Below are 9,551 nucleotides of genomic sequence, written 5' to 3' on the forward strand. Positions count from 1 at the left end.
ATCAACTTTTGAATGCTTAGGCTATTCTAAAATTTTAGGTCTTGTGATTAGATTTACAATAAACATGGGACAACAGATGTCCCCTTGTCATACTAACATAATATTTTTGGACACAGAACCCAAAGTGGAGTTACATAGAGTGACTCTATTCTTATTTTGGAAGTTATTTCAACAAATGTTATAAGATAGCAGTTTACATACCAAAACTTTTAATCTTACTTTTTAGGGGTCTTAGCCATCTCTTATACATTTAGACCTTAGTAGCTCATCTAGCTTTTAAAAATTACAAAAAAAGGGAGGGACCTTTTGAGAGCAAGTCAGCTCCAAAGCTTTCTCAGAGGCCCTAATGGAAGGAAAAAGGGAGCCTAGTTCTGTGACCTTGTCTAGGATAGTCTTGGTGACAGCCAATCTGGGACTTGGGCTAGGATCACCAAGGAGTTAAAATTTCAGTTCCTGGAAATTTGGGTCCCCCACCCACCCAAAAAAAACAACGATCGATTCAGGTTGCATCGAAACAGGAGTCCATCAATCCCAAGGCTGTAGTGTACTTATTGAGAATGAAAACAGACAGGCAGGCTCTATATCTCAAAAAATATTATTCATATTTTTGGAGAATTTTTTGTCTTTTATTTTCTTGTTTGGAAATTTCTTGTTTGTAAATGTCTTGTTTTGACATTTTATTTGTGTATTTTTTATGTTACTGGTTCTTTTCTTGTATATTAACCTTTCCAAATCAAGTTTTTATGTGTTTTGTTGGTGTGTGTGTTACCATGACTGTGTTTCCCAGCTTTTTCTTTTTCTTTATTTTTTAATTTATTCTTCTGTCATAGGATACATCCTAACAGCACCCCCCCCCCGACTCCTTTCAATTCCCCTTTCCCTCCCCCAGATCCACTCCTCCTCCATTTCCCTTCAGCAAAGAGCAGGCCTTCTAATGAATCATGGCATAACAAGATGTAATAAAACTAGGCACAAACCCTCATATTAAGGCTGGACTAGGAAACCCAGTGGGTGGAAAAGGGTCACAAGAGCAGACAAAAGAGTCAGAGACATCCCCACTCCCACTCTTAGGAGTTCCAAAAAAAAAAAAAAATCCCAAGCTAAATAACCACAACATATATGTAGAGGACCTAGCACAGACCCATGTAGACTCCTGATTGCAACTTCAGTCTCTGTGATCCCCTAGGAGCCCTGCTTGATCAATTCTGTGTGCTGTGTTTTTCAGGTTTCTTTGTTCCCTCTGGCTCCTACAATCCTTCCTCCTCCTCTTTGGTGGGGTTCTCCAAGATCTGCTTTTTGGCTGTGGGTCTCTGTATCTGCTCCAAGCAGCTGCTGAAGGAAGCTACTCTGATGATGATTGGGCTAGGCACCAATAGATGAGTATAGCAGAATATCAATAGGAATTATTTCTTTGTCATTATATTTCATTTTATTTTTCAGTCAGTTATGTTTGGTTCTACCCATGGTCTCATGCCATCCACTTTCTAGCTGCTGGCCATCTAGGCAGTGTCAGGCTTGGGTCTCAAGTTAGACAAGTCCTTGGTTGGTCACTTACACAAATTCTTGGCTACCTTTGCTCCATCCTGTCTTGCAGGAGACTAGATTGTGAGTTGAAGGTTTTGTGGTTACATTGGTGTCTGAGTCCCGCCACTAGGGAGCCTTACCTGATTACAGAAGTGGTCATTTGGTTTCAATATCCTCCTTTACAAGAATCCTTACTGGGGTCTCCCTCATAGCTTCTGGGAAGTTTCCATATCATCTCCCAAACACCCCCAATTCCAGTTTCTCTCCCAGTAGTGTCTCCCTTACCCTTCCTCCAGATCTGATCCCTCCTATTCCCATTTCCAACTGTCCCTAGTCTACCTGCAAAATGTATCCTATTTGTGCTTTGCAGGGAGATCATTGTGTCCCTCCTCTAGAGCCCTCCTTGTTACTTAGTCTTTCTGGGTCTGTGGATTGCAACATGATTATCCTTTACTTAACAGCTAATATCCACTTTTAAGTGATAACATATCATGTTTATCTTTATGGATTGCCTCATTCAGGATGAATTTTTTCTACTTGCATCCATTTACCTGCAAATTTCATGACACCATTTTCTTTTAACAGTTGACTAATAGTTTTGTATTATCCGTTCTTAGTTGAGGTACATCTAGGTTGTTTCTAGTTTCTGGCTATCATGAAGAAAGCCACTATGAACACAATTAAGCAAATGTCCTTGTGATGGGATGGAGCATCTTTTGGTTATATGTGTAAGAATGGCAAGGCTGGGTCTTTAAATAAATCAGTTTCCAATTTTCTGAGGAACTAACATATTGCTTTCCATACTGGCTGTACAAGTTTGCACTCCAAACAGCAATGTAGGAATATTCTTCTTGCTCCATATCCTCACTAGCATGAACTGAAACTTGTGTTATTGACCTTAGCAATTCTAAGGGATATTTGAAACATTAATTTATGAGGCTGCAATCATCATGATACCCAAACCACACCAAGATTGGACAAAGAAGATAAATTATAGGCAAATTTCCCTCCTGTGTTTATGCTCCTTTTTGTTACTTTTTTGTTTGTTTTACTTTATTCTGTATCTTTCTTTTTGCCTGTTTATTTTCTGAAGAGAGAGAGAAAAAAGGCATAGGGTTTGAAGGATAGAATATGGAGAACATCTGGCAAGTGAAGAAGGAGTAAAAAATGAAAAAAATATTTTAGCCAGCCAGTGGTGGTGCACACCTTTAATCCCAGAAGAAGTAGGCAGATATCTCAGTTCAAGGACAGCCTGGTGTGCAAAGTGAATTCCAAGACAGCAAAGACTAAATAGAGAATCCCTGTCTTAAAAAAAATATTTTTAATAAAAATGAACCATCTGGATTTATAGTAAGAGATGTCACACCTCCTCTTTTCAGTAAATGATGGAATGATATACAGACTATAATCATGCATTTGGGAAATGAGTACAAAACTATAAGCTATTTTTTCCTAATTAATGCACAACTTACCAATAGCTGAGTACAGATTAATTCTCAAATGTTTGGGGTCATTTACTTTGGTAAGCCATATCCTGGAACCCCCTCCCCCCACATTTTGAATATATTATAAATACACAGAGATATGTATTTAATGTTTGTTATTAATCAATAGACAAAAAGCAAGGTAATAGTCCCAGTATTTAGAAGAAAGCACGCTTAATTAAATTGGTGGTTCAAAAAGAAAGTATAAATTTAGATCAATGTGGTTCAAATTAAATAAAAGTGAAAATTTATCATATTAAAACTTTTGGAATGAAGGACAGCTGCAATTATAATAAAATGTAAATGTCAGTGGCAATGGTGTGAAGACTAGGGATTAAGAACTAGTAAAAGCAAAGGAATGGAGTTAAGGTCTGCAATGTCTAAGAGCCAGGAATGGCTACACATATTTGCAAGCCTCTTCTGAGGATAGAGATAAGTAGACCCCTTGATTTCACTGACCCATGGCAAATTTCAATTCCAATGAAAGGTGCTGTGTAGAAAAATCAGAAAATGAACAGTTGGAAAAGACACCAAATTTCTCCTTTGACATCTGTTTGCATGCACATCCACACATATGTGTGAAGATCCACCATGCTACACACACACACACACACACACACACACACACACACACACACACAGACACACACACCACTGTGTGTTTTGTCATTTTTATCATTCTAAGTTTAATATTAAGTTCATGGATGAATGAATATATATACAGAAGCCAAACTCTATGGTGGTATTACTTTCAAAAATGAAATTTTTAATTTTAATTTTAATTATAAGAGACAGGATGAGACACTGAAGAAAAATGTAAAGCACAAATTATTTGAGAGCCTGCCTTAGAAGAGATGGTGCAGCACATGATTGTAAAGACAGAGATTGTTAAGTATGAAGATAGTAAAGTTATATAGATATTAACACACTTTTTTGATACTTTAAATGAAAAGTAGTAGGGGAAAATGGTGAAATACTACAAGCATTTATAGTTGTGACAGTAACATTGTAGCACTGCTAATTTCTTGATTTGGGTAATTTTTCTATTTCTATATGAAATAGTAACCCCAGGGAAACTAGTTGAGCTACCATCCCTTAGGACAATTGGCTATAAATTCAAAACAAGTTCAAAGTACATTATAAGTATTATATTAAAAATTTAGAATAGTGCATATAGTTTTTTAGTTCTTCTTTATTGGGTGATGGTTAATTTTCTTGTTATTTTTGATGTTAAGAAACTAGAGTTGTGAAGAGAAAAAAATCATCTTCAAAAGTTCATGGAATTTAAATAAAGCATATTACTCCAGGGTTCAGTTCACTTTTGTCATTTTTTATCACTTTGATTTAATATTAAGTTCATGGATGAGACAATTTTACAAAGGCTCACACTTGGCATCTGTGGCATTAAATCTTTGGTTCTTAAGCTATCAAATGTTCAAAGACCACACATAGTTAACTGGAAGCAAGGGTGAGGGAAAAGTCAAATACTTGTGTAGAAAACAAATAGTCCTAAGAGTGAGCTAAAATTGTATGTTTTATTTGACTTCACATGGTAACAGAGCCCCACAAGTAAATACTTAGAAGAGACTTAGCCTGAACCTAATTTATATGATGTTTTTAAATATGCTTTTGAAATGACTACATTTTCATTCTGGTAAAGCTATTACTCAAAAAGATTCACAGTCTTAGAATAGCCACAGGTCAGTTACTTTTATCAATTCAACATTATGTGCTACTTGGTATATTATGATTAATAAATCATTTAGCCAAGCAATGCTGTTAATTATGGTTCAGAAATAGGTAGAAATTGATGGTAAAGATAAACATGACCAACCACAATGAATGGACTCTCTTTTGTAGATGTAACCATCTTGTTAAATAAGAAACACAGAGCTAATTGCAGAGTTAAAAGCCAAGAGGTCAGAGCAATAGCTAAGAGCTGAAAACCTTACCCTTCACTGCTTCTGCTGTCTTTCCTCTCCACAAGAGACCTACTTCCTGTGTTTTTCTCTTTTTTATAGACTTTCTGTTCTGCCTTCTCATTGGTTATAACCCAACCACATGATCTCCTCATCACTGCCTCCAGGTCTTCTATGGTTGGTATTGAGATTAAAGGCATGTGTTGACATGCTGGCTATATCATTAAATACATAGAGATCTGCTGAACTCTGTCTACCAAGTGCTGGGATTAAAGGCGTGCACCACCACTGGCCAGCTTCTGTTATGGCTTGCTCTGACGCCAAGGCAACTTTATTAGTATACATATAAAATCACATTTCAGTACAAATAAAATATCACCATACTCTTTTATCTGCTGAATCTGTGGATTCTTCCACTTCAGTTTAAAAGATTTGAAAATGACCCACCTTTATTGAATACATGTAGACTATCTTTCTTGTCATTGTCTCCTAAATAATACAAAATATAATGACAATGTCCATACCATCAATTTTACAAATAACACAGATATTATTTGAAGTCTGTAGAAGGAAACACTGTAGTGGCACATGACTGGAATTTAAGCAGCCTAAGGATAGAGGCAGGAGGATCATGAATTTGAAATAGATTGGGTTTTTAATGGTATCCTACCTCAAATTATAAACAATGATTTATAAATTAGTAAATGCTTAATAAACTCACCTGAGACAATATTTTTAATTTTTTATTATATTTTATTATCTATTGATGCAAGCTGCAGGAAAATGTAATGGAATCCAGCTACTATGAAAAAAGCTGCTACTTTGAAAAGTCGAGGACATTTCCTAAGGTCAAGCCATGGCTTAAGAAGTCTTGATAATATTTTAGCTTTTGTTTATACATTAGCTGGTTCCTAAAATGATTTTCTGTGTGCTTTCAAGAACTCCTAACAGTGTATTTATCTAAAATATCTATCAAGCATCCAAGGCCAATTGATCTCTTGAACTAAGGTAACGATGTGGAAATGATGCCTGTTCCCTAGGTCAGTCAATAGCTTTATTTGTTGTGCAATCTGAGACTCTTGTTTTCTATTACTAACCTTATAGACTCCTAACTTCTTGCCTAACTACTTCTAGGAATGTAGACTGAGCACATAGATCCCCTTCTTGATATGCTAACTGATCATTAACTCTCAATTGACCTCCTCCTTAACCACTCCATTTTCAGGTTGTAAAAGACCCACAGTCCCTGCCTGAGGAAAATTCTGACCTGCCTTGTGAGCCCATAAGAAGTCAAGCCTGGTGACCGACCTTGCTCTGCCAGAGGATTGCTAGTGCTTGGGTTTATATGTATACTGGAGAGACTTGAAAAGAACTGAGGTCTAAGTAGAAGGAGGAGAGGATATTGAGGATTTTCGCTGGAGAGGATTTTGAATAGAGAACTTGAGGACAAGATGGAAGAGGAGGAAGAGCCAGATGAGAAAATACTAGTTGGTTAAAATTGAGATGAGAAGGACCTAGATGAGACAGAACTAAAATGAGAGAATTAAGATAGAACTTAGAGGGGACAGAAAATAAATGTAGAGACAAACCAGGCAAGAAAGGAACTAGGCTAAAATACAGAACTGTAGCTATGTAGATAGTATTTTATCCCAGAAGAATAAAGTAGACAGACAAAGAGCTTAGTGTGCTTAGATTTCCTGAAAATAATTCTTGCTGTTCATAGTTTCTCTTCTCAGCCCCTGGGAAGTATATTATTAAGGCTGATCCTATAATAATATACAAGAATCTATTATACTTTTTATTTAAAGAAATTTTCAAACTTAATTGAATTTTGATCATATTTTTTTCCTTCCACAATTTCCTTCCATATCTACTCCCCTACTGTACTGACCCAACTATATGTTCTTTCTCAAAAAACAAATGAAACCCAAATGCAACAATAAAGACCCCCAAACAAAAAAAAAATTAAAATTGTGCCCCCCACCTCTCCCTAAAAAACACCAAACTCTAACCAAATAAAAGCACACAGAAAACCTGTGATGTCCATTATATATTGGTCAACTACTCCTGAACACAAGGCCTGTCCAGAATGGTTGATATAACTAGTGTCACTATATTGAGGAAATATATTTATATATAAAGTTAAAATAAAAACTATCACCTGGGAGTTGGACAAGGTAAACCAACAGAAGAAAAAGAGCCCAAGAGAAGACACAATAATTATAAAACACCCATTTACTCTCTCAGGAATAACATAAAAACAATAAACTGGAAGCTGTTTTATATACATACATGTGTGTATGTGTGTGTGTGTGTGTGTGTGTGTGTGTGTGTGTGTGTGTTTGTGTGTGTGCACATAGAACACTTGGTTCAGAGCCATGCATGCTGTTTCATCCTCTGTGAGTTCACAGGAAGTTTGCTGATGTTAATTTAGAGCATATCATCTTTACCACACCCTGTCTTGACTTATCTCAGAAGCTAAGCAGGATTGTGTCTGATTATTACTTGGGTGGGAGACAATATTTCTATAATATATAACCATAGTACATATCATGGCAAATAGAAACACAAAACCTGTACAACCATAGTATATTTTAGATAATACAGGAGAGAAAAGAAATAGATGAAAAAGCTGGATGACATTACCTTCAACAAGACTTCTAAGGATGGTTGGTGAAGAATGGGTTTAGTATTTTCTCTTGTTGGAAAACATGAAAGATTGGTGGCTGCAGATTCAATTCTTCATTCTGAAATAATTTCAGATGTACATTCCCTGTCCTGAGGTTGATCTGAGTAATTCTCATTGGGCAACAGGTCTAGTATTTGGGGAGATGCACATGGTCTTGCCCATTTACATTGTTTGTGCTTTGTGATATGATGTGGGTAGGTGAAAACTTTCATTTGTAAAAAATAGTGTCTTCTTCATACAAATCTCTTATTTTTATCAGTTTCATTTTATTTGTATACTAGTATATTCATTCTACAAAAAAAAAAAAAAAAACCTAGTCAGGCTTTCATAGCATTTTGTGCAACATGAGAATTGCCTGTTCACAATATTCTCAGGTAGAGGGCATGGCTGTCTACACCACTGTCCCACACTACTAGACTGTGTATCTAAGCAAAGTCATTGCTTCTCATGATTCTGCACTTCAAAATCAAAGTAAGACAAAGCTAGAATCTCATGAGATCATTCTTTCTAATATGCATGAAGACATCTGAAATCGATACCTGGTAGAGATTGGAGTCAAGTGTCTCTTATGTTATTTCATAAGCATACTCTCTAACCCCATGACCTCATTGTCTCCAAAGGCCTGACTTCTAATTTCTAATCTGGTCACACTGGGTATTAGCATTTCAATGTGACATTTTGGGTTACCCATGTGATTCATGGGTTAGTATTAGGATTAAGTACTATTCAGCTAACAGTATTTGATAAATAGATACTTTGTAATTATCATTTTGAGTTATTGGTCAATATCCATATGTTTTTCCCACTCTAGGAATTCATCCTCCTACACAGATGCTACAGCCTCTCACATTACAATGTCTCCATATAACTTATCCACTTCTTCTTGTAAGCTCAAATTTATTTTTTTAATTTCTTTCTAATTAAAAATTACCTTATGAATGAACATGTCTAATATTTGATGCTCTAGTCCTCTGAATGTGAACTATAACATCATTATTTCTGGAAATCCATCAATAAAGGTAATAAGGAGCAGAGAAATGATTATAAACTGAAGATTATATGGTTTATTTTACAAATCCTCAGTTAAAATGTTCATTAACATTAAAAACTAATCTGAAATGAATGATAAACTGCATAAAACAACAGAGAAGTCTACTTACAAAGTCTTTACACTTTTTACTTAATCACCACAGCACTAAGGACCTTCAAGCCTTATTCATAAAGAGTTTCATAAAATGTTCTTCATAACTTTAACAATTCAAGTTTCCCTCATCTTTATTTATCATAGACATGTAGCATATTTCTTACATCTGGTGATTTAGTATCACACTAAACTATATGTTCAAACTATCAAGCTGCTGAAAATTTAGAAACATCAACATTCAAATGCCAAATTATGGCTGTAACTCCCAGAAAATGTTATCTAAATGATGCTAAACACTCAGTGCATGCTCTTTATTTTTGTGAATGAGCTATGGTTTCAGGTTGATGAATTCCCTCTTCCTTCTACTCAGTGCATTTGTAAAAATTCCATGTAAGATGGAATCAGTATTTTTGTATTTTTGTAGCAATTGCAATTTCACCCAATTTTCACTTTTCACTTTTTGATGAGACTGGAGTTCACCCAAGCAAAGCATAAGTAAATTTCCCTGCACATATGCACCAAGACTCTAAGACAGAACCTTCCACCCACTTAAATTAGCATACAGAATCAGTTTATATGCAATAAATCCTATAAAGCATCATCTCACAGAATGAATAGCATTTAATGATTTCCCCAAATCTGTTTCTTTATAAATTTTGGTATGAATTCTTGGCAGGATATAATACCCTGTGCAGCATTAAAAGCTACAGAATTTTACTTCAGGATCTGTTTTCTTTGTCAAGTTGTAACTGATTATCATGTTTGTATTATTTTTTTGTATCTCTCTTTAA

This window comes from Onychomys torridus, chromosome 6, assembly GCF_903995425.1.
Source record: "Onychomys torridus chromosome 6, mOncTor1.1, whole genome shotgun sequence".
Lineage (NCBI taxonomy): Eukaryota > Metazoa > Chordata > Mammalia > Rodentia > Cricetidae > Onychomys > Onychomys torridus.